Below are 27,424 nucleotides of genomic sequence, written 5' to 3'. Positions count from 1 at the left end.
TTGTTAGCATATGGGTCAAACATGGAAACCCTCACAAGGTTAATCACTCATTCTAACTTGAATGAAAGAGGAGAAATGGAATAAACGTGATAGTAAAATCTTATATCATAGCAACCACAATATTTTAGCATAGGTTGTTCACAGAACATACAGTATATGTTCTTGTTCTATTAATATATATATATATAGAGAGAAAAAACCCTGATTGCAAAAATATCACACATTTATACCTATGAATTAAAAGGAATAAATATTTGACCTCTACAGGGAGGAGTCATAAAATATGGGTGTGTCTGGCTGAAGAGGTCCAAGAAGGCCGAAATAGTGCTATCCCAGTCTCCCATAAGTCTCAGAAGAAACAACATAAAATGTCTGACAGGCCTGAAAGCGATGAATAGAGATTTCATCCCACCATGGCCATTTAACATCTTTCAACATAGGAAAAAAAACCCTGATTGCAAAAATATCACACACACACACACACATATATATATATATAGGTCTTTGGTTATTCGGGTCTTCTCCCACGTAAAATTGGAAGTGTCACTTCCAATTTTACGTGGGAGAAGACCCGAATAACCAAAGACCTACATACAAACACCTGCGAAAACCTGAGAAAACACACACACACACACACACACACACACACACACACACACACACACACACACACACATATATATATATATATATATATATATATATATATATATATATATATATATATATATATATATATATATATATATATATATATATTTGTCCCAGTTCACATAATAACCTGTTATAATCCATGGTTAACAAATTACATTTGCTTGGTTTAGACAATACTAACTGATAAGCAGCAAAATAACTGTTTTGTGTGCTTGTGAACCAAGAAGAGAAAGATCTGCTTTTGTATCCCATTTTAGACAGGGCCAATATATTCATTTATTTATTTATTACATCATGCTTACATTGCTTTGTATCTCATGACTCACTTTACAACCTATAAATACAATGATGTGAGAGAGAGGGGGAGAGAGAGAGAGAGAGAGAGAGAGAGAGAGAGAGAGAGAGAGAGAGAGAGAGAGAGAGAGAGAGAGAGAGAGAGATTAGTGTAGTTGTTAAGCGTACCAGACTAAAGATAAGGAAACCATGAATTCTAGTCCCATGTTAAGCATGAAACAAGCGGGGTCATTTTAGACTTTTCACTCTCTCATGCCCAGGAAGAAGGCAAGGTCAAACCGCTTCCAAACGTCCTGCTAAGAAAATTACAGGGACTAATCCAGATAGTATCCAGGAGTCAATCATGAATGGAAGGCAACAGTTACAACAACAACAACAAACGTAGCCCAGATCTCCTGTATATCCTAAAAATCATTGTAAAAGATGGTTTTGAGGAGTACATACAAGGTGGGAGAAGACTTTATCTCAATGGACAAGATGGTCTACAATGTGGGATACACATTGTAGAAGGCACAACACTAGGTTATTTATCCCCTTAATGTCATTTACGATACTGACTTCTAAAATGTATTTATTTATAAGAAATATAAAACCACACATCTGAAAGCACAGTTCTGGGCAGGTTATCACAACAATAAAACCAAAACAGCAATAGAAAAGATTTTTTTAAAAAAAACATCCCAAAACCTAGCATTTCAGCTACATTTCTTTGATGCATCCAACAGAACCATCTCTAGATTCTAAATTTACAAACTATCCCAATGCTTAGGGGAAGAGCCAGCTCTTTACAGCTTTCTGAAAGGCTAAAAGGGTGGGGCCTGCTGGATCTTGGGGGGGGGGCAGTTTTACAGGCAGGAGTCACAATGGGAAAGCCACACTACCTAGATTCTACTAGATGGCAAAATTTAAAGAAAAGGACATGGAGTGGTCCCACCCTTTTCAACTAGTGGAATGGGCAGATATCCTCAGTGAGTATATTTGGTATATATTTCTTGCAAATGTCATCCAATGCTTCAAAGGTGATAACTAGCACCTTAAATTGTATCCAGAAAGAGATTGGGAGTTGATATAGCTCACACAACAGAGGTACAGTATAATATAGGGAAACCAATGGTGCCCAACTTGGCACATGCCAATGACATTCTGGATGAATTGTAACTCCTGGGTGGTCTTCAAGGCACCCTCATGTAGAGCACATTGCTGTAGGACAACCTGGAAGTGACCAAGGCATGAGTGACTATAGCATGTCTTCCTAATCTAGGAATGGACATAATTGTCATGCAAGGTGATTTTGTGACCAAGGCTGTCATCTGCTCCTCAAGCCTCAAATTGTGCTCCATCTCTCTCCATCCAAAGTCAGAGATAACACACCACCAGCCCCAAGTGCCAAAAACCTACAGCCACTCTGTTTTACAAGGGTTGAGTCAGAGCTAGTTCTTCCCCATCCAGATTCTCTCAGCCTTCAGGTATTGGATAACAGTGAGGTGGCATCACCTACTCAGTCAGGATGGAGATGTATAACTGGATGTCACTAACATATGGATGATAACATGCCTTGTGCCATCAAATAACCTCACCCAGCAACTGGTTCCATGTAGATGTTGAAGAAGAGGCACCCTGAACCACCCCACATAACAGAGGCTTATTGGTAGACCCTCTGCCCCTCCACAGTACTGACTGGAACTAGTTATAGAGGAAGGAGGAGAACCATGGCAAATCAGTGCCTCCTGCTCTCTTTCCCGAAATCTGTACCAAGGATTCCATGGTGAATGGTGTCAAAAACTGTCAAGAGATGCAACAGGATCAGGATTGCACTGACATCATCCTTGCCCAGACATGACCCACAAACACAACCGATGCCATCTCAGTAAATCTCATGCAGTCAAATTTCTGGCAAGAGAGAACATCCTGCAATCCTGTCAAGCCATGTAAGCCCTTTAAAGGTTATAAACAGGCACCTTGAATTGGTACCAGAAACCTTTTCGTAGCCAATGCAGCAATGTAGTCACCCTTCTGAATCTTCTGCTTCCTTGTCAGCCATCAGGCTGCTGTATTTTGGCCCAGTTATAACCTCTGAGTCATTTTCAAGTCCAGACTCATTTAAAGCCAGATGCAGTAGCCTGATTGCAAAGTAATAGGGCTAAGAGTCAAAGGTGCAAGGAGAGCCTCCTGATCCTAAAAGGACTGCAATTGCCCCACCAGCTGAAGCTAGCCAAAGATCCTTTTAGTCATGGATTTCATCACAGTTCCAACAGCTGCAAATCCAGGTTATCATATAGAACGCTAGCACACTCAAGCATGACAGGTGGCAATGCTAGTTTAATCTGGACTTTGTAGCTATGTAAACTTGCTGCTAAATAGGAATTAATAGGTGAAGCTTTTAAAGAAAATATCAGGTTCTACCAAAGATGTTACTAGTAAAATGTGGCACAAGCTGAAAAACTAAGTGCCAAAGCCCACTGTAACAACATTGCCAAAAAGGCATTAAGAGTTGTTAACCTAATCTTGCATAGCTTCTTCTCTGGTAATATTGTACTACTAACTAGAGCATAATAAACATTTGCTAGATCAATTCATCATCTGTCTGGAACCCGTATTGCATATCGGACATAAATACAATTGAGAGAGTCCAGAGATATTTCACGAGAAGAATCCTCCATTCCTCTACCCGCAATAGAATACCTTATGCTACCAGACTTCAAATTTTGGGCTTAGACAATTTAGAACTACGCCGACTTCAGTCTGACATAAAATTATCTGCCACAATGTCCTTCCTGTCAATGACTACTTCAACTTCAACCACAACAATACACGAGAAAATAATAGAAACAAACTCAAGGTAAACCATTCCAAACTCGATTGCAGAAAATATGACTTCAGTAACAGAGTGGTCAATGCCTGGAATGCACTACCTGACTCTGTGGTTTCTTCCCCAAACCCCCAAACCCGCAAAACTTTAAATTGTCTACTGTTGATCTCACCCCATTCCTAAGAGGTCTGTAAGGGGCATGCATAAGTGCACCAGCGTGCCTACCGTCCCTGTCCTAATATTCCTTTTTACTCTTACTCTTTTCATGTATTCAAATTATGTTTATACTTTTACCTGTTATCTTATATATGCTCAATAAATAAATAAATAAATAAATAAATAAATAAATAAATAAATAAATAAATAAATGTTTCTTCATTTGTATCTAGTAGCACAACCAATAGCTTCAAAGAATAAAATTATTTTAAAACTCCTAACTTTCTCTCCCTTTTTTCCTCTGCTAATTTCAGATGAAAAAAGAAAAGGGAGGGAGGGAAGAATTGTATTTCTAGTAGGAAAGAACAGTACAATTAAGAATGCTGTAGTTGTTTTCTGTGAAGTCCACAGTCTGGAACTTCAAAGTGTCCCCTTAATAAAGGCCAGCAGGAAGTTCTGGAGTTCAACCTGCGTAAACAAAGGAATGACACAACTGGCTGGTTTCCAGGAATTAGCTCATGTCAAGCTTGCCACACTCTACATCTCTACACTGTGTTCAGATAACAAGATCAAGCTAGATTAATAAAAACCACCTTTCTTACAGCATCACTACATACATCTTAATCATAATGGCAGAGTCTTCAACCTGCCAGTGCGTGTCTGATATCCAAGCAAAAGGATAGCCCCAGGCCGTGTTCTCTTTGCATTTTGCAAGCCAATTGCTAATCACTGCACCCATTAGTCTTGTTAGTTAATTTCATCCTTCTGCCTTAGCCAACCAAAACCTTATTGGGAGACTACTCAGTTCCCCTACAGAAAAATAGGGAAAATGGGAAGCCCTATTTCTGACCAGATATCATTAGGAGATTAGATAATACAGCATAATGCTACATCCTTATTTTCACCACCACATAAGCTTGTCTTTCAAATCTGGGCCTTTGAACTGAATTGCTTTCCTACAAGGCCACAATTAGAACCACAAGTTGATGCACACCAAGAGTATTAAAGGAGGGAGGAAATGTAACAGACACAATAATTTTAGAAGACATCAGATCATTAGTGGACAACCCCATCTTAGCCCAGAAAAATTCATACATTACTTAGACTATCTGCTATTCTCCATTGATTTTGGACTGCAGATATCCTTTTTCCTGATAGTTGATAATATTTGCTGGAGTTGATGAGCAATGTCATCTACAACATCAGCATCCACAACATCTGCCTATGTGGCAGGGGTGAAATCCAGCAGGTTCTGACAGGTTCTGGAGAACCGGTAGCGGAAATTTTGAGCAGTTCGGAGAACTGGTAGCAGAAATTTTGAATAGTTTGGAGAACTGGCAAATACCACCTCTGGCAGGCTCCAGAGTGGGGTGGGAATGGAGATTTTGCAATATCCTTCCCCCAGGAGTGGGGAGGGAATGGGGATTTTGCAGTATCCTTCCCCTGCCATGCTCACCAAGCCACGCCCACCAAGCCACACCACACCCACCAAGCCATGCCCACAGAACCGGTAGTAAAAAAAAAATGATTTCACCACTGCTATGTGGTATACCTCAACTCAATTCAATTCAGTTTATTATTATTCAGTTTATTACTCATCACTGTGTCAATTTCATACAAGTCCCCAAATCAGCCTTTATTAATCAGATATTTATTATTGTAGGTACTAGGAAAAGAAAAACACAATTGTACAAAGGAGTGTCAAGAATATCTTTTCTGCTTACATTTGCCATCTGAATTTGTCTTGTGAGATAGTATATTTGACATGATTCCTCCATGGTCTCCCTTTTGTACTGTGGAATCTAATGAGAAAAACAATTTCAATAGTATAACAGGATAGAACTATTTAAGACTGCGTGGGCAAAACAACATCTTGATGGCATAATATGTTCCTGACAATACCTACCTGTGAAGAAATGAATGGCCTTTTTTGCTGTGGATCAAATGAGACTTGGAGTTTTAACTAAAGCTCAGGGAATGCAGCTTGCTTTGTTATTGCTTAAAAGGTGGATTTTGGCTGGAAAGGAAAACAAGGTTCTCCTGGTGTCTGGAAGTTCTGTCTGCACATTAATCAGCTAGGTGCAACAAACAGGATGACAAGGCTGAGCTGGCGTGACCGGATCAGGCAAAAGGACAGAGAAGTTTGTTACACTTCTGCTCCAACAAGTTTGCTGTCGATTAAGAGAGAAATGAAAGCATAGTTTGGCATAAGGAAAATGGTTGAGTAAAACAAATACTTATTCTAATGCCAAAAGCAAAGACCAAGCCAGTGGCAGACAAATCAAACATGTATATGTTTGTGATTTGCATAATATATAGTTTATTTTGCCAGGCTATAGGAAATTTTAACTCAGGAGTGAAAACAAACATTGATTGTGACTGAGTTGGGATCGAATTGCTTTCATTTATTTACCAGTTATTAGACTCAACTCTTGTTTCTTAAGGCTAGGACTCTCACCCACACAGCTTTGTTTTTAATCATTCTGAATCTTTTTCTAATTCGGCTGTAAAGAACTTTAAGAATGGACATGTTACAGCAGGGGTGTCAAACTCACGTCATCACGGGGGTGTCACATGACGTATTGGGATTCCCCCCCCTTTGCTAAACCAGGTGGGGGCGGGGCCAGCACGTGATGCATCTGGGCCACAGGCAGCGTGTTTGAGATCCCTGTGTTACAGGTTTCATCATCTAAGGAGCTAGATTTGATGCAGTGGGCCTTTTCTACTGTGGCCTCCATGCTGTGCAATCTTTCCCTCCCCTAAAAGGTGAAGATCAGAGTTGGATTTCAGCAGGTTCTGACCAGTTCTGGAGAACCGATAGGGAAAATTCTGAGTAGTTCAGAGAACCGGTAGTAAAAATTCTGACTGGCCCCGCCCCCATCTATTCTCTGCCTCCCAAGTTCCAGCTGATCGAGAGGAAATGGGATTTTGCAGTTACCTTCCTCTGGAGTGGGGTGGGAATGGAGATTTTATATATCCTTCCCCTGCCACACTCACTAAGCCATGCCCACCAAGCCATGCCACGCCCACCAAGCCACACCCACAGAACCGGTAGCAAAAAAATTTGTAACCCACCACTGGTGAGGATGGCTTTTTTGTTTCTAAGCTTCTGAAGGTCCCTCAAGATCTGGTTATGCCAGCAGGATCCCAGGGGACAGGTGAACTAGTGAGGTGACTCCATTACTATTGACATCCCTTTAGCTATTATTTTTGCTTTAACTGCTTTTATAGTTTGTTTTAATGTTTGTAACATTTGTTAATGATAATGATTTTCGATATTTATTGTTTTAGTTTTGTTGTGTGCTCCTCATGTATGCTGTGAGATGGGTGGGTATATAAATTAGAGAGATGAGAAATAGATGAGAGAGAGAACTTATAGAATTTAGGGAGATGATGGTTTTGCTTTGCTCAACTCCTTACAATGTGACGTGACATTTTAATGTCTTGTAAGAAGGAACTGCCTTGAGGAAAGCAACACCTGGCAAAGCCATAGCAGTGAAGTGACAAATTTGGCTATTCTGAACAAAGCAACGAGCATGCTTGAAATTATTACGAGTAATAACAACATGTGCCAGGGCTGCTGTTGTTTTAATCTTGAAGATTGATGTGGGTGTTGAGAGGGAGAATAATCATTTTAAAAAGCCAGTTTATAAATACTCCTAGCCAGGCCACATTAAGGCAAATGTTTGCTTTGCTTATGGGCTAGGACCTGTTTGTATTTTTAGGTGATTCTTTCAAACAAGCAAAGATTTTTGGATGGTGTTCTGTTTTGTAGGTGCCTCTCTATTTCCCTTGCTCAGCTGCCAGCTGTGTTGATGGTCTGGGGCTCCTTGCTTGGGTGCACTTGTTAGCACCTGCAGAATATCTGTGTATGTTTTGCAACCCACCCTCTCCCACTCACACCGCGTGCACTCCGTTTGTTCAGTATTCAGAATGTACAGGATCCCAGGGACACACACAAAAAAAGGGGGCTGCATTCCTGAATTCTTTGTGATATTCACTTCAGCCCGTGTCACTCAACCTCATATCTCAAATTCATTTGGATTCTCAAGTATCAATTAGAGGGACCACACGCAGCCACTCCTCAGTGGTTGGTGCACTGCCAAGCTCTGACTCTCTGTTTTTCCTTGCTCTGCTCAATTGTGACGCCTACCCCTGGTGAGCTTCCAAGAGGTACTCAGAAGAATAGGGGCAGTGGCAGACATTTTGGTGGCTGGAATGGAAAATCACCCTGGGGTCTCTTCTGAGTCAAATGCCACAGTGCTCTAAATAGCCACAGCATTAGCAATAGTATTTTAGGCTCATATACTGCCCATAGTGCTTTGCAGCACTCTGAGTGGTTTACAAGGTAGAAGCATTCTTTGCATGTTGTCCCCAACAATCTGAGACCTCGTTTTACTGATCTCGGAAGTATGGAAGGCTGAGTCAACTATGAGCCCCATTAGGATTGAAATCCAGACTGCGAGCAGAGTTTGCCTGCAATGCGGCAGTTTAGCCACTGTGCTACCAGTCAATAACTGAGAATGGCCAGAATTTGCTGTCTCTGGATCAACAGTTGAATCAATTGTATCAGCCTAGAGACATTCTGTATACCATGTTTTCCCGAAAATAAGACCCTTTCTTATATTTTTTTGAACCCAGAAATAAGCGCTTGGCCTTATTTTCGGGGATATCTTATTATTTTGGGACACATGGAGCAAGATGGGACTCCTCTTGCCATCTTACCTGATTTCCAGCTCTGTTTCCCTAACCCTAACCAGACCGGCTGCCCATGCGGTTAATTATTTTCAGGGAGGGCTTATTTTCGGGGGAGGGCTTATTTTTTGGGGAAGAGCTTATTTTCAGGGAAGGTCTTATTTTTGGGGAAAAACGGTAGATACTGTAGGTGTTCAACAAAAACAGGTGAATGGCACCTTAAAATTGCTAATCAAGGATTGGCAACCGTTTTGAGGTCATAAATTTCAGAATTTGTCCGGAATCCTATACAATCTCCTGCCATAGGAAGGAGGTTGGACTAGAAGACCTCTGAGGTCCCTTCCAACTCTGTTCTAAGGGTGGAAGAGAGTGTGATGGTACTGCCATGCCATCACTTAAGAGAAGATGGAGTTAACTAACATACTAACATTTTATTTTATTTATTTGTTTTATTTGTTATGTACTGGAGAAAAGTGGAAAACTTCATTGCTGTGTGTCTTAATTTTACTGTGACATGTTGACAATGCAGTCAGATTATCCACCTTGAGGTATGTGTCTTTAAAAGATCCCAAATAAAAGTGGAAGCTAACATTCAAAATGCTCAAGAACATACAAAACTGAAGCAGCTATTATTACTTGTTTTAGGTGGAGTCAAAGGGGAAATTTCTGTTGTCATCCTTTGACTTCAAATGGGAGATTTACTACACTTTCCAAGTAGTCGTAAACTGAGCTCAGAACATCAAACATTGTTGATGCCAAAAAATATAGCTAATGATCTTGATATGTTGTTGAATCTAGAAACTGAATGCAGAAACTGGCCAGCTTCCACTTTCTAACATTAAACTCCAAATGAGTTTGATGCTGTTTTTTTGGGGAGTGGGGGTGGGGGGTGGGAGAGCATAAAAACCAGTGTCAGATGTTTCCTTCAGGGCAAATTGCATCAAGAATATTGGAAGTAGGTTTTTTTATTTGGTTTGGTTTGTTTGTTTTGCCTTCCTCAGCAGTGTGTGATTTAGTTTATTTGTGTTTAACTTGAATTATGTATTTCAGCAAATAGTAATTTACTTTCTGCAATTACAACTGGTATAGCTTTGTTCATCCTTGGTCTTTGCACTACAAATCACAGCCTAAGTCAGCATTCCCCAATGTTGTGTATGCAAGTCAGACAATTTAGTCTCTCACATGGGGCTGCTCTGGATTCGGGCAAAACATGATTTGGATGTGCAAAACATGACAGGTAGATGTTCACCTGGTGGGAACACATTAAACAAGGGTGTCAAACTCAAGGCCCGCGGGCCAGATATGACTCACGGGGTGCTTAGATCTGGCCCATGGTGCCTCTGCCGGCCAAAATGGGGCAGGGGGGGCTTGCGTGCTCCCCTGTGGCCCATTTTCAGCTGGCAGAGTGCTTCAGGAGGCCATGGAGGTAAAAAATGGGCCACAGGGAACCTTGTGTGGCCGCCCCGTGACCCATTTTGTCTGGCAGAGTGCTGCAGGAGGTGTCCGTCCCATCTCCCTCCTGGGCCCCCGGTCCACAGAGGAAAACTACAATGCTAATCTGGCTCTCAAAGAAATCCAGTTTGACATCTCTGCATTAAAACAACTGTATCTTTTTCTGGATTTGTATGACTATTGTACTTGGTGATGTATGTTCCAAGGAGGGAAAAATATAAAGCTATATCGTACTTAAAAGCAGAAGAGTGTAGGTGCTTTTCACTATTGTACCATGAGGAATGTGTAATTTGGAATAGACATCCAAAGAAAAAAATTCTGAACTGGTAAAATATTATGGGGTGGGGAGAGGAAAGGCCTCCTAGAGTGAGATGTATTCCCTCCCCCCATGGTTTCTATTCTTAAAGGTGCAAAACCCCAAATCACAAAAAGAAGTTACTAAAGATTAATAATCTTTACATGATTTAGAAAAAAAAATCCCAAACCCAAAATCATAAACATGGCTGTAGGTTTCCTTTCTGGCAGAGGATGGAAAGGGTAGTCATTCTTAACCATAACTTTTCACCATCTCTTTCTTGGGACACAAAGTGTTCTTTTTCCTTCTGCAAAGACAGATCACAACCTTGCCTGTCGACTTTTAATGGGGAAATATTCTGTTCTCAGTGTTGAGACATGCAGACCCCACCCCACTCCACTCCACCCCTCCCTCACCCCACTCCTGTCCCATAAAGCATCTTTATCTATGATTTTGGAATGCTCAGAAGCTGTGGGGCAGTTTTCAGTGTGACGTCACTGAAACTACCTGTACTGCTAGAAGGTTTAAGCCAGTGGTGAAATCTAAAATTTGTTACTACCAGTTCTGTGGGCATGGCTTGGTGTGTGTGGGGGGTAATGTGTGACTGGGTGGGCATTGCCAATTTTTTTTTTTTTTTTTTACTTTTAAAACCATTTTTTCTACAACCTCTTCGGTGAAAAAAGGCTTTCAAAAGGCTCTGACAATCCCAGCTGAGCTGTGCGATCATCAGAGGCTTTTTTTTTTTTACTTTTAAAAGCATTTTTTGGCTGAAGAGGTTGTACAAAAAATGCTTTTAAAAGTAAAAAAAAAAGCCTCTGATGATTGTGTGGCTCAGCTGGGCATGGGGGGCGGGGGCAGGGATTTTTGCTACCGGTTCACCCGCCTCCATCGCTACCAGATTGGGCGATCTGGTCCAAACCGGGAGCATTTCACCCCTGGTTTAAGCTGTTCATGAAACAAGAAGATGCTATTTCAGTTACACTTCGCCTGTCCAAAGCTTATATCAGTATTAATTGATTATATCTCTATCCTCTGACTCTGGTTTGTTAATGCATACAATAATTACAGGCGAACTTTACAGTTTTTGAGATACCTCTGACTTGGAAGCCAAGCAATCTAGAAAGACATATATTGCCATAAAGGAAAATACATTTCTACACAAAAATCTATATACAATGTATGTATAGATCAAAGTGTTTAAATAATCATTATACCTTGGACAGAAATACAAGGAATCATTCTTTTTTTTTTCTTTTTTCTTTTTTGTAATTGTTCAGTCAGGTTCTGATTCTTGGAGACTGCCTGGACAAGCCTGTGCAGTTTTCTTGGCAAGATTTTTTAAAAGTGGTTTGCTATTGCCTCCTTTCTAGACTGAAAGAAAGGTCACTCAGATGGCTTTGTTCCTAAGGCAGGACCAGAATTCACGGTTTCCCAGGGTCTAGCCTGATATCTGAACCACTATACTAAACAAGGCCTCATCATTCTATTATGGACTGAAAAACATACACACACAATAAATCTTTGTGGGAAAGAATGTGATTCAGTCCAGGGAATCTTTATCAATATGAATATTAACCATAAGCATCTTTCTGAACCTCTTATAAAAACTGCAGAGGCGCTGGACTTAATCTGTATAAAATAATCAAGTGGTCTCACAGTAGCAGAAGATTCCTTGCAGAGATGCGATGTCTCACACAGAACTCCTTAGACCAGTGATGGGTTTCTATTGGTTCGCCCCAGGTCGGACAAACCGGTAGCGGCGGTGGCGGTAGGCTCCGCCCACCCGCCCAGACATCATCAGGGACGCTCTGCACATGCGTAGAAAGTTCACGGTTCTAAACTGGTAGCGAAGGTAAGTGAAACTGACTACTGCTTTAGACTGATCATGTAAACATTTGTTGTTATGTGATAGTCATTTGAGGAAGAACTGTGAGAAGGAGAATATCTTAATCAATTGCATCATGTTCCTGTGAGTAGCACCAACGTTTTAGATATTAAGTAACTGAACATGTAGCAGTCACTTTGGCTACTCAATACAGTGGATAATGTAAATAAAACACTAAAAATTCTAGTTCAGTTTTTTTCCCCCTCCTGTGAATTTTTCTTTAAAGAAGCTATAGGGAAAAAAGTATTGGAAGTAAGGCCATAAAAGCAAACAGTTAAATGGAGTAGATATTATCTGATCTACATATCCATACTCAGCAAAATGGGAAGGTCTGTGATGAGATGACCTTTACTGAAAGCCAACTTGAAAGATTCTGCTGCTTTCGGTTCCTAAATTTCTCTGTCTTTAAATAAAAAATAAATTAGCAGCCCAATTTATTATGATTTGTCATAAATTAGAAGGATATGCTCTGTAAAACAAGCCACCTTAAGATTCAGAGATATATGTAGGAAATATGCAAACTTTTCAGTCCATATTAAGTAGGGAAAATGCACAAGAAAATCTCCCTTGGGACAGTTTCCAAATTCTAAATATAGATAAAATCTGAAAGGATGAGATTTGCTGGAAAAACTATCTAGCAGTCTAACATCTAGATAATAGTTGTGGTTCTTTTGCAACACCACCAAATGCACACACAGTCAAATGTATATTGTTCTGGGCATCTTCCCTGCCATATTATTGAAGACCAATGCTTCTTGGGAACATTGAAACCTTCTTTCAAGACTTGGTAATAGAAAATGAATCTTTGGAAGCCTCTCAGCATGAACCCTGTCTAAGCAAATAATCTTTTGCAAAAGGTTTTGGTTTTGAAAAACCCGTGCTATTGCTTCCCGATTGGAGTGAATATAGCTCTGTTCTTGGACAGATGAAAAGCCATTAGGCCGGGGCTCAAGGGTCATGTCACACATACTTGTTCATTGTTTCATATGCTTCTTGCAGCCAGTCTAAGTTAGATTCCATTCAAAAGTGAAAAAACATGCTTGAAAGCTCTCTTCTCTTAAGCAGAGTTAAATTTGTCTATATATGGTTTTGACTAGGTGTTCCTCGGGGATCAAGACAAGGAAGAATGACAAAGTCCTTGTAGAGACATGTCTAAAGCCTACGTTCTTTGTGCAATGATAACAGCTGATCATGGCTTCATGTTGAAAAAGAGAATGACCATCTCTTAATATGTTCCTTATTCAGTGAAATAGATTGAAATGGGAAAAAAAAATAGATCATAAAAGGATACCATGCATTGCATGTAGAGAGAAGGGTAAAAAGAAAAGGCTGGTCTCATTTCAGTTTTATCATTATTTCCAGGTCTTGTCTTTTTTTAATTCATAGAATCAAGAAAACACTATTGCTCTTTAATTGTTTCTGAACTATAATTCCCAGCAGCCTCAGCCAGGCCTAGCTGGGAATAATAATTCAGCAATAATTGGAATGTCATAGGTTTCCTCAGCTAAGCAAAACGCCATGAAATAAACTAAGAAACCAATTCAGGTCAGTTTTACATATCTTCATTAAGTCTTTACCATTCCTTTCAACTTCAGTTTATGATCTTTAGATATTGTATTAATACATATTATCAAAACCTGCTGAAATTAATTATGGATTTCTGCCTAGAAAAAAGTAGAAAGAAAGAAGAATTGAAAGCATGTTGTTGAATAATCTTTCTATAAATTACCCACAAAAAAGGAGAATTGTCCTGTCTTTGGCCTTGCCATTAATATTTAGCTACCCAGTTGCTAAAGCTAATGCAGTGTTACACCCTGCCTGATCTGGAGAGACTTGCAGGGAAGATGTAGATAAGGACAGAGGCACTTGCTTCAACATGCCAGTTGCAATGTGTACATTGTATCACCTTGAAAAAACACTCCATATCCAAATCTGATTATAGAAACAAGAAGGTGGCTAAGAATTATATTCAATTACAAAAATTAAACTTAAAATGTTACACAAGAAACACACCACTAGCATCTGACTGTGGGCTTCATATTTATATAAAGCGGAACAAGTCCACTGGCTGCAAATTTCAGGTGAATTCCAGTGTGTTTGAATGCTTTTAATATTTATGTATTTCTTTCCAAACACTCTAATTTAACTGATTAGTGAATCAGAATGGAAGGCAGCCATTTAAACACATCCAAAATCAGAAATATATTTAACTTGCTAGTTAAGAAAGCAAATACAACCTATACAGATCTTGGCTAATACAGGTATACAAAATATTGAGTTTTAGCTTGATGACTCAGTAGTACATCACAGGTGTACCATGTAATCAATTTCCCCCTTCCTGAGACTGTTAGTTATACTCAATAGGACATGACATATCAGATGTGGATTCCTTTTAGGATGCTAAAGAAATTTCATCTTAAAAAGGAAAAGAATAGTCAATGTTTGAGATTATTTCTCAGATCTTTAGCTTCAGTAAGAACATTGTTCTCTAGATCTTATAAAACCCATTCTCTCAAGCTACCTGTATAGACATTGATTAACTTTATCCCTGCAGGGTGATTTTGTTTCAACTTTTAAATCAGAATAGAACTGGAAGGGACCTTAGAGGTCTTTAGTCCAACCCTCTGCTCAAGCAGGAGACCCTGTACCAGAGGTGTCAAACTGGCGGCCCTCAGGCTGAATGCATCACTTGCAGGCCATACCCACCCCAGTTCCACGAATGGAAAAAACATTGCAAACCATCATGTGATAGCAATGTGATGCCGTGAGTTTGACACCCATGCCCTATACCATTTCAGACAAGTGGCTGCCCCAGTCGTTTCTTAAAAACCTAGTGCTGAAGCACCTACAACTTCTGAAGGCAAGCTGTTTCCACTAGTTAATTGTCCTCACTGTTAGGAAGTTTCTCTTTAATTCCAGGTTGCTTCTCTCCTTGATTAGATTCCATCCATTGTTTCTTGTCTTGCCTTGTAGTGCTTCGGAAAATAATTGGCCCCTTTTCTTTGTGGCAGCCCCTCAAATACTGGAATACTGCTATCATGTCATCCCTACTCCTTCTTTCTCTAGACTAGCCATGCCCAATTCCTGCAACCATTCTTCATATGTTTTTGTCTCCAGGTCTGATGATTTAATCTTAGTTGCTCTTCTCTACACTTTTTCCAATGTCTCAACATCTTTGTTTATAATATGGTGACCAAAACTGGATGGCATATTCCAGGTGTGGTCTTACTAAGGTTTTATAAAGCGGTACTAATATTTCACCTGATTTTGATTCTATGCCTCTGTTTATACAACAAAGGATTATATTAGCTTTTTTGGCTGCTGCCACACACTCATATTTAAGTGACTCATATTTAAGTGATTGTCCACTAAGATTCCATGGTCCCTCTCACAGTTACTGTTTTTGAGTCAGGCTTCACCTAATCTGTACTTGTACCTTTGGTTTTTCCTGCCTAAGTATAAAACCTTGCTTTTCTCCACATTAAATTTCATTTTGTTGGATAGGGCCTATTGTTTAAGTCTGTCAAGATCTTTTTGGATCCTGAGCTTGTCTTCTGGGGTGTTGGCTATTCCTGCCAATTTAGCGTCATCTGCAAATTTGATGAGTTCCCTTTCTAATCCTTCACCTAAGTCATTTATGAAGATATTGAAGAGTAATGGGCCTAAGATGGAACCTTGTGAAACACCACCTCTTGTTGTTGTAGTAGTAGTAATAGTAGTAGTAGTAGTAGCAGTAGTGGGGAGGAGATTATTTTGATAAAAAAATAATATAGAAATGGGATAATTTCTTTGAAGTCTTGCAAAAAGTCTAATCACATCTCAGTACCCTTTTCTTCATTAATCAACTATCCTGGGTTTCTGAATCTACTCTAGTTTATTTGTTTGTTTTGTCTTTGCGCCCACAGATGGATAATATCAGTGTCAGCACTTGATTGGATTAACCTTTTTAGATGGATGTGTGTGTGTGTGTGATCACTCTTTAAAATGTATTATACAGGCAGCATCCAATATGTTTGAATGATTGGAACCATATTCCAAGTAACAGTGATTATCGCAGCTGACATGATACCCAGCTGAAGAAATTATACCTGGAGGGAAGATTTCAGAATTCCATGTGCATTATTGTGCAATAAATTGGAAGCCTGCAACAGCTGTTAATTAAGGGTACCTATTTATATAAGATACCAAGCATTGTACGCTCTGCAAGCTAGACCAGTCTTGCAGCAGGTTTATTCCCATTTGTGTCACACCTACTTTTAAATACCCATGTATATATCTAAGAGACTTGGCCAAGAAATGGTTTCCAAAGTCATGACACTGCTCACCCTACTGTGTGGGACAAGCTGTAACATTGGTGCACATGATGCTGTATTGTTTTCCTTGTAAGAAGCAGAGATAGCCAGAAATTCATCTTAGGAAGATTTTGACTAATTTGGAACAGAAGCTTGGGCTCTATTCCAAAGCAGGCAAAAATCTTCTAGAGATGGTGGCTATGATTATGGTTTTATTCCATAGCCACACCTCAGCCCTGTGTATGTTTATAAAGAAGCAAAACAATCTTTTCAATAGAACTAACTCATAAATATGCATATAAAAATATTATTCTAAGCACTGGCTGCAGCATAAAGGGAATTTAAGCAGTGGATAGTAAATTGTAAGAACAAGAAAATTCTATTTTGAGAGACTATGACCCTAAGGCAAGGTTTATCCCACTCTTACTAATAGTAAATAGCTCAATCAATTATGTAAGAATTCAAATGAAATGACATTACAGCAAAAGTGCCATGTGTGTATGTTTGTTTGTATATGATACACACACTAACCTGGAAAACATTGCTTATATTAAATAATCATAGTCATGGAATATCATTGAATAAAATAATGATCAAATTCAGCTGTATTTCTCCACAAGCTTGACAGGGCTATAAGACAGTTATCCAGCATAATGAAATCTGTGAAAAGTTACTTCATTGAGTTATCACCATAAATTTGTTTTTATAGCCTTCCCTTCCCTTCTCTTCCCTTCCCTTCCTTTCTCCTGATCCTTGACCTATTTTCAATAAGTAAACATGAGTTCATATTCTACCTTATCAGTTTGCAGAGCCAAGCTTTGACCTGTGAAAATATAATAACGCCATGTGACATAAAGTAAATAAAATTATTATTTAGTCACCGCTGTTAGCTATTGAGGTGGCTTGTGGGCTCTTATCTACATTTAGAGAACAGTACCTCCCAGAATATTACATAAAAGCCAGAATTAGAAAGACATCTGCGTCCAAAGGCCATTACAGTGTCAAGGATATGCAAATACTATGATTGTTTTCTCCCCCATACATGATCCTATATTTTATATATATATACAATATGGGTGGTCCTTGATTTACAGTCACGAATGAGCCCAAATGTTGCTGAGACATTTATTAAGTGAATTTTGTCCCTTTTTATAACCTTTCTAGCCACAGTTATTAAGTGAATCACTGTAATTGTTAAGTTACTAATACAGTTGTTCAGTGAATTTGGCTTCCCCATTGACTTTGCTTGTCAGTAGGTTGCAAATGGGGATCACATGACTCTGGGATAATGAAACGTCATAAATATGAATCAGTTGCCAAGCATCTGATTTTTCATCATGTGACCATGAGGATGCTGCAATTGTAAGTGTGAAAATATCATACATCACTTTTTTCAGTGCTTTTATAACTTTGAACGGTCACTAAATAAACTGTTGTAAGAGGCCCCCTTCAAAAATGAACAAGCAATCTTACCCATGACCTTACATTCAGTTAACATCCAGTGTCCAACTTATCACCTAATTGTTGGAGATGTAACTATAAATCCGGAACATTCTACCATATGTGGTGGACATGCCCCATCACAAGGAAGTATTGGTGTCAAATTCAAAAATGGTTAGAAGAAATTACAAAGCAAAAAATAGATATGAAACCTGAGTTGTTTTTATTAGGAATACTGGACTTGAAAATGAATAAAAACCTTCAATACATTATATTGCACATACCTACCGCAGCAAGAATCACATTCGCAAAAAAATGGAAACCAAAAAAATATACTGTCAGACAAAACTGTAATAAGGAAAATTCTAGACTGCACAGAGATGGATAAAATGACTGTGGAGTTGAAAGAGAGAGAGGATTCAGACTATTATGAAATATGGAATGAAATGTACAGTTGGCTCAAAAATAGAAATCAGAACAAAAAATGTTTAACTTAATATTGATGAAACTTAAAGTAACTGAACAACATTAAATAAAGAGAGGCAAATATAAACGCATATAAATGTGTAGATAAGAACAAATGAATATTATAATGTGCATATATATATATATATATATATATATATATATATATATATATATATATATATATATATATATATATATATATATATATATATATATATATATATATATAGGTCTTTGGTTATTCGGGTCTTCTCCCACGTAAAATTGGAAGTGTCTTGGCGACGTTTCGACGAAGTCTCATTCGTCATCTTCAGGCTGGTGTTCTCGGCTTCGTGCTTCCAGGAGCAATGTGAGATCGCAGCTGTCTCTTCCTTTTAACTGCTAGTGGGGGTGTGAGCTGATTGGGTGGGAACTTGGCTGTGTTCTGATTGGGTGGAGGTGTGTTCTGATTGGTTAGGGGCTTGGCTGTGCTCTGATTGGCTGGGGGGGTGTTCTGTTTGGGTGGGGGCTTGGTTGTGCTCAGCTTAGTCTGAGTTGCAGGGGGATTTGAGTTGTTTGGCTTCGTGTTTGTGGCCGTGCGAGCTCTTCATGGTGGGTGTCAGTCTGCTTCATGTATGGATTGGAGGGGTTTAAAGTGGCTAATGATGCAGCTGCGGTCTGGCTTCTGGTCCTTGGTCGTGGCTCATTATCAGTGTGGGTTTGAGTCTGCTTTCTGCGTGGATGTGTGGTGGTGACATCCTGTGTGGCTCTCGTGAGTGAGGGTCTGGTATCATTCGTCGTGTTAGGGACTCGTTTGTCAATAAGGGCGGGTTTCCAAATGGCTGGTAGGCGGGAGGTATCATCTCGTTTGTTCATGCTGTGTGGGCGTTTTTCTATCTCGATGGCTTCTCTGATTATTCTGTTGTTAAAGTGTTCAGTTTTGGCGATAGTTCTGGTCTTTTTAAAGTCAATATCATGTCCTGTGGCTTTAAGGTGTTGGACCAGGGAAGAAGTTGGTTCCTCTTTTCTGACTGAGTTCTTGTGTTCTTCTATGCGTGCACTTATTCGTCTGTTGATTTGTCCGATGTATGTGGTGGGGCAGGCGGTACATGGGATTTCATATACTCCTTGATTTTCTAACTCAATTTTGTCTTTGGGGTTCCTTAGGATGGTGGATATTTTTTGGTTTGTGCAGAATGCTGTCTTGATGTTATGTTTGTGGAGGATTTTGCTTATTCTGTCTGTGGTGCCTTTTATGTATGGGAGGAGGGCTTTGCCGTTTTCTTGTTCTCTGTTTTGGATTTTAGTGGGGGTTTCTTTTTGGATTAGGTTGGTGATCTTATTTCTTTGGAATCCATTGGATGTTAGTATGTTAGTGAGAGTGTGTAGTTCGGTTTTTAGGTGTTGTTCGTCAGCTAAGCGTTTTGTTCTGGAAATGAGTGTCTTGGCTACAGAGTTGATCTGGGCAGGGTGGTGGTGTGAGAGTGCGTGCAGATAGCGGTTTGTGTGTGTTTTCTTCTGGTAGATAGTGTGTCCTAGGGAGCCATTGGATTTTCTGTAGACTAAGACATCCAGGAAGGGAAGTTGGTTGTTCGCTTCAGTTTCCATGGTGAACTGTATTTTGGGGTGTAGGCTGTTGAGGTGTGTGAGGAAGTTGTCCAGTTTTTCTTTCCCATGTGGCCAGATTATGAAGGTGTCGTCTACATATCTGAGCCAGAGTTTGGGTTTGTGATCAGATTTTTCTAGAGCTTGGGTTTCAAAGTATTCCATATAGAGGTTGGCAATGACAGGTGAGAGGGGTGATCCCATGGGTGCTCCTTCTATTTGTTTGTATTTCTGTCCATTATAGATGAAGTATGTGTTGGATAGGCAGTGGTTGGTCAGATCTAAGATGTGCTTGGGGGGGTTATATTTGTTTTGGATAACTGTCAAGGCTTCTTTGATTGGTACTTGGGTGAAGAGGGATATGACATCGAAGCTCACGAGTAGGTCACTGGGCTGTAAGTTTTGTTGCTTTATGATGTCTATGAACTGGAATGAGTTTTTTACGTATGAGGTGATGGATTCTGTATAGGGCTGTAGTTGTTTGGCGAGAAATTTGGCTAGGTTTTGTAGAGGTGAGCCTATGAAGCTGACTATGGGTCTAAGTGGGGTTCCTTCTTTGTGTATCTTGGGGAGACCATAAAGCTTAGGGCATCTGGATGATTTCTCTCTGGGAATGATTCTTTGCTGAATCTCTTCGCTGATGGGGGAGGCTTTTATTTTGGATCTGGTGGTTTTTTCCAGGTAGGTGGTGGGGTCTGTGTTTAGGGGTTTGTATATGGAGTCTTGGAGTAGGTTGGTTAATTTGGTTTGGTAGTCAGATGTGTTCATAACCACCGTGGCATTGCCCTTGTCTGCTGGTAGGATTATTATGCTGGTGTCTTCTTTCAGGTTAAGTAGTGCTGTCTGTTCCTCTTTGGGTAAGTTACTTTTGGGTGGCTTGCTGGTGCAGAGGATGTTGGTGATTTCGAGTCTGATTCTGTTTGCGTCGTCGGGGTTGATTTTGGTCAGGCTGGTTTCAACTCCGCATATAATGGTTTCAGTGGGGATGCTTTTGGGAGCGACTGCAAAGTTGAATCCTTTGGAAAGGACATTGGTTTCGGCTTTGGTGAGGATCCTATCTGAGATGTTATGCACCGTTTGTTTCATGTGTGGCTGTGAGGGTGGAGGGGATTGTTTCTGGCGTTCTTGTAGTCTCTGGAGTTTGTTGGTGTGTGTGTCTGTCTTGAGGGTGGTCTGTGTTTCGGCTCTCCAGACGGCAAGTATATATATCCAATATATATATATATATATTGGAGTAATGTGATTATTGTACTATTGAGTAGTAAATAGAAATGATAGAATAGAGAACTACAAAAGCAAAGTACGTAAGTTGATACGAAATGCTGTAAAATTACCATTAATGTTATGTAATGTTCAATATGTTATGTTTTGACATGTTTTGTTTTTATATATGTGTGATTGTTTTTTGTGTTGTTTTTAAAGACAAGTTGTTTAAAAGAAATTATTTTACAAAAAAAAAAGAAAGAAATTATTTGGTTGTCCATATATGTTCTAAATTTTACATCCCCACAACTGGGAAGTTGCGGATACAAGCTCCAGAATTACCAGCGATGTGGCATTTGATTATCTGTTAACAGAACTTGTGGCCTCACTTTAAGCTTTAGAAGAATCTCTAATTCTTGGTATTCTCTTGACCTGTTTATTAAATATTTACATATTCTGTCTTGCTGCAGCACATTATGCACACAGTATATTTTCTTGTATGTGTACCCAAAGAATAAATATTTATATACTGGAAGATGAGGTCTAAAGACCATTGAACTAAGCAGAAATGACTAGGGAACAGGACAGAATGATTTGGTTACATGATTAACTATGGAGGACATGATGATCTGAATTGACATTTAAATTTTTTTTCATTGCTGATCCATAAAGAAAGGAACAAGAAAAATAATGCATTACAGATTACATTCTGAATAGCATTGATATTTAGAACCAGTTTGAACTAATGATTAAGGCACCAGATTAGAAGGCAGAAGGCTGTGAATTCTAGGCATGAAAGCCAGCTAGGTGACTTTGTGCTAGTCACTCTCTTTCAGCTCAGTTCTTCTCTCTCACACACACACATATACCAGTCTTGTTGTAAGGAAAACAGGAGGCAGAAAGAGTACTGTCTGTTTGCCACCTTGAGTTATTTATAAAAACAATAGGCACAATATAATTAAATAAAATAAATTTAAATCTTGCTTTAGACCCTTACCTCAACCCAAACAATTTGCCTTTAAACTTTGCTGAGAATAATTCTCCTCCATGGAATATTTCCTTTCCATTCTTTTGTTAGAATATGAAATAATGCTCCAGTTTTCTGGGAAAGCATGTAGATCTCCTCCATTGTTGTATCTGATAAGAGCTGCACTAGCTGAATCAAGTATATGGTATGAAGAAGAATACTGGGAAAATCATGACTATGGTATCACATAATCATTTGGTTGACCATGGAGAGTTTAATTATCTCTCAAGATCAGTGGTGGGATTTTTTTAACAACCGGTTCTGTGGGTGTGGCTTAGTTGGGGGTGTGGCTTGGTAGTCATGTGACTGGGTGGGCATGGCTATGTGCATAAGGACTACTCAGAGGGCTGAAAAAAGTCATTTCTGACTGGTCCTCACACTTATGACCATCCTCACATTTATGCCCATTGCGGCATTCTTAACAACCGTGTCAGTCATTTCACCACTACTTCTCTTCACCACGGTGACAAGATAGGGCATAAAACGTAAAATGTGAGGACAGTCGTAAGTTCAAGGACTGGTCAAAAGTGCGAGGACCGGTCAAAAATAACTTTTTCAGCCTTCTGACTAGTCCATATGCACATAGGGACTATTCAGAGGGCTGAAAAAAGTCATTTCTGACTGGTCCTCACATTTTTGACCGGTCCTCGCACTTATGACCTTCTTCACATTTATGCCCGTTGCGGCATTCTTAACAACTGTGTCAGTCATTTCACCACTACTTGTCTTCACCACGGTGACAAGATAGGGTGAAAAACGTAAAAGGTGAGGACAGTTGTAAGTTCGAGGAGTGGTCAAAAGTGCGAGGAGCAGTCAAAAATTATTTTTTCAGCCCTCTGAGTAATCCATATGCACAAAAGGATACAGCAATAGAAAGGGATGAAGGAAGGAGAAGAGACATGGAAGAAAGAAGAAGAGAGAGGAAGGAAGAGAAGGGAGGAAGGAAGGGAAGGGAAATTAGAGTAGGAGTGAGGGTAAGAGAGGGAGGAAGAGAAGAGGAGAAGGAGAAAGGAAGAGGAAGTAGGGAGGAGAAGAAGTGGGGGGGAAAGAAAGTAAGAAGGAAAGAAAAGAGAGAGGTGGTAGGTTTGAGGAGAAAGATTGCTGTACAGTAAAAAAGATGAAATGGAAGAAAGGCAACCCCAAACAAATATAAAGATATTAAGATAAAGAATGAATTGTTAAACTTTAAAGAATAAAAGAGAACAAATATGAATAAATAGCAATAATTAGAAACACACATACAAACATACGATGTATTTTCTTTGAACAGAGTATTTGGCCGGTTCACAAATTTAAACAGTGTTTAGTCATTTCAATTAAATTTACAATTTCTATATTTCCTTTTTGCCCTATTTATTCCTTATCTATTTTTTTTAAAAAAAAACTAATATTACCCTTCATCCTCATCTCTAATCTTAATCAAATTCAATTTTTCCCTTCTATTCTATATTATACCCCTTCCCATTGTCATCTATTTTTATATCCATCCTCACATTGGTTAATTATTTAATATTACAGTTGTTTAATATAAATTCAACATTTTAATATAAATCAATTAGTTATATAACTATCTTTTTTGTATATTAATCAATATGATCATGAATATTCCAATTATTTCCATGCCATCCAATTTCTTACAAATCAATTAATTATATTTACCAATAATAATAAACCCAATAATTTCCCCCATATATTCCTCCAAACCACAATTTAACCATTTCTGCTTTCAACACAATATACAATTAATAGTATCTCAATTATTACAATTCCCTAGTTAAATAGAGCTTTTTTTCTTTTGTGTTTTAAAATCTTGAACTCTTGTCTTTTTCCCTAAATTTTCCATTGTTTGCACCTACCTTTTTTGGTGAGGAAAAAGAAAAGAAATCTGCCTGCCTAATTTTCCAACGTTGCAGCAACAGCAAAGCCAACAGCCTGCTTTACTTTCAGTTTCGTTTTTCAGCATAGCTAGAGGAAAAAAAATCTGCTCCAGCACTCTTTGCAAGCAAGCAGCAGAGCCCTCCACAAAACAGCTGAGAGCAAATCAGCTGAGAGCTGGGAGGCCGATCTAATCAACGGGCTAATTAGCCTATGCTGAAGCTCCGCGGGCCAATAAAATTACAAAAAAACACCGAACCGTTTGTTAAATTGCTGGCTCACCCGCCCCTCGCCCATCACTATTTATTGGCAATAAATAGTGGTGCGGAAGGGCAGGGCAAGGGGCGGGATGAGCCAGCAATTTAACAAACAGATCGGCCGAACCACCTAGAACTGGCAGAATCCCATCACTGCTCAAGGTCCACTCTTATGTACATCCTGCAACTGCTACTACAGGAAAAGAGTTGAGCCAAGGGGAGGGATTCAGAAGAAAACCACCATAGCCTTCAGTGAGAGAAAATTGGCATGCCTTACACATAGGCAGGCAGCAGTATACAGAGTGAATACTGCTGTTGTTCTCTACTCTGTTGCTCTCTACTCAAAAGTAAATAAAAATCTGTATTTATGTGATGATGCATATACAAAAGAGGGAAAAAATAAACACAATCAGACTAACCAACTTAATTCTGTTATCACCTATGCTTTCTTGGATCTCAATCCACTTTAACAGAAGTTATATACGGAAAAGGTGCATAATAGGGTGGCTGCTTTTTTTAAATGTGAACATATAGGGTATTTTTCAAAGGATATTTTAGAGAAAAGTGCTGAAACATTTTCTGTAGCAGGAAAAGTTGCAAATTGCATCACATGCGGCTTTTCCAACTTTTTTTAAAAAGGGGGGTGAAAATGTAGAATATGGAATAGGCCTTAAAAGCCCACAACACACGAACTGTCCAAAATTACATAATTTTACTCTTTCCTAATCCAGATATGAGTTTATACCCAAGAATGAATACTATTTACTGTGGAAAATTAAGATTTGGCAGAGAGGTGTCCTGGCAGACAGCAAATTTCCCTCTTTCCCTGAAATGATTTTCCTCCATTCCAACTGGGAAAACTTAAAGGGAAGGTATTGAGAAATTCACCCCCATCTCCTCTTGTGGTGACACAGTTTCAGATGTGATGCTAAATCTGCCATATTGCTTTGCTCCAGTGTCAGTTAGCTTGTCCTCCGAGTTAGGTTCGGAAGAAGGACAAGATAGTCCTACTAATAGCAGGGAAAAAGAAGTATTGTATTTGCCAATGTGAACTCTTTCTCTTGATATTATAATCCTCCAGACATTTAGATGTTATTCAGTGTCATCCAATCGTGGATTGATATAACGGTGACTCCTGATGCTACAAGACAGTTAATAGGGAAACTGCTTTAGAAAACAGTTCCAATAGATTTATTGAACTCAGCAAGAGTAGAATTCTGGGGCTCTTCAGTCAAAAATGATGGGGGAGAAGGGCATTAAAAGTCTTTCCCGATGACCTAGAAAAACAAAGACCTCTCCTTTTCTCATTCCTGATGGTTGAATACAACCCAGTTACTCAAGAGACATGAATGTGATTTATGCTACCAGAAAGCCATGAATGAACCTGCCCTTTCCTGTATCCCCTGAGTACTCCCATCCTTACATCCTTTATGGTAGATTATGCTACAGCCTTTGGTGTGTGTTTGCTTTGTAGTTCCTTTGCTCTTGGGGATATAGGCTAGCCACACTGCTGTGAGGAGATTTTTTCTTGGTCTTTTGTCTCTGCAATGTCTCAACAGCCTCCAGGAATTATAATGGTTTTTTTTAAATAAATAAATAAATAAAAGGTTCTGATCATCCCGAAAACTTCCCAAGCAACTTTCACAAGCACCCACAAGTCTCCATCCAGCACACCTATGCCCTGAGCTATATTTAGAAACTACTACACTGATTTTGATGGTGGATATTAAAATCTTCTTACAGATAACTATTAAATCAGATAATAAGGTTGCACTTCATTCCACTTATCAAAAAATAAGGCTGCAGTTCACTCACTATCTCTCATGTTAGCATTCTACAAATGGTGGTTTATTTGCCATTTTCACACAAAAGTTGAGGAATGTCATTAAAAACTGATCATCTTCCAAGCAAGAACATTACGTGTTTAGATACATTTGTCTATTTTCATGTTTGTTTATTATCTAAAACATTTCCCAACAATTATTTAGAGGAAAGTACCTTTCAAGACAATTTAAAAATAAACAAATTAAAATGGTATCTGAAGTGGTTTGGACCTCTAAGATATACCCCAACCCTGCTATTAGCTCACTAAGGATTTTCAGACCAAACTCTTCCTAGCTCTGCCTTAGAGATGTAAAGAACAGGACTTTACCATATGTGGATTATTATAAAGCATATATCCCACCCTCATTCTACTTACTGTATAGCAAGTATACCATGTCATTTGGAGAATTTGCCAGTCTATCTGAAAACTGTTCACTTTTCTATCCATCTTTCTTCATTCCTATAATTATGTCCCTTTTTAATGTTTGGGAATTTGCTGACAGTTAAAATGCAGAGTGATACTTACAAGTCATAAATATTTCATCTCTTCATCTCGGTAAAGGATCTGTGGAGCCAAATTCTTGGAAATACAGGCACAGGCTCCTAGAAAACAAGGCGATTTGACATTTTTATAGAATGCTGAAATATATTTGGAAGTTTAAGGACTGTGGCTCTTCTATATGTCAAAAGGCATTTCATAACAAAACACCATTGTGGTCCATTTATAGAACTAATATACTTTGCTTTAGTAACTGAGGGTAAAATTGAACAAGTTGCCTGCCTATTTCAAACAACAGGAACAGCTCAAGCTGTCCCTCGGAAGGGCTGACTCGTAAGAGAAACACAAATTGGAAACAAAAGATGCATTAGAGGATAAGACCAGGGGGAAAAAACTATAAAGCCTACTACTAAATATCATGGACACAGCAAAGCCATAGAACCATTTACAAGGCATGATTGACAGCTATATAATTTTCAGAGTTGAGCTAAATGGCATGTATGTTTGTTTTTTAATTTGAGAAAGAAATTTGAGTCCCATGCAAAATGCCCCAAATGAACAGGACTATTTTTTTAAAAAAATGTGGAAGTGGCTAAAAGTAATGCAAGGATATTAGAGTAAGCAAAGAAGGTTACTACAACAACATCCATTATAATAATCAGATGGTCTCACCAAACTATGGATCAATCTATTGGTAAAAGGAGGCCAGGAAAGC

This window comes from Pantherophis guttatus, chromosome 1 (genome assembly GCF_059756535.1).
Source record: "Pantherophis guttatus breed Tessera chromosome 1, ASM5975653v1, whole genome shotgun sequence".
In the NCBI taxonomy this organism is placed as follows: Eukaryota; Metazoa; Chordata; class Lepidosauria; order Squamata; family Colubridae; genus Pantherophis; species Pantherophis guttatus.
The sequence above is the reverse complement of the archived record's forward strand: the minus strand, read 5'-3'. Positions refer to the sequence as shown.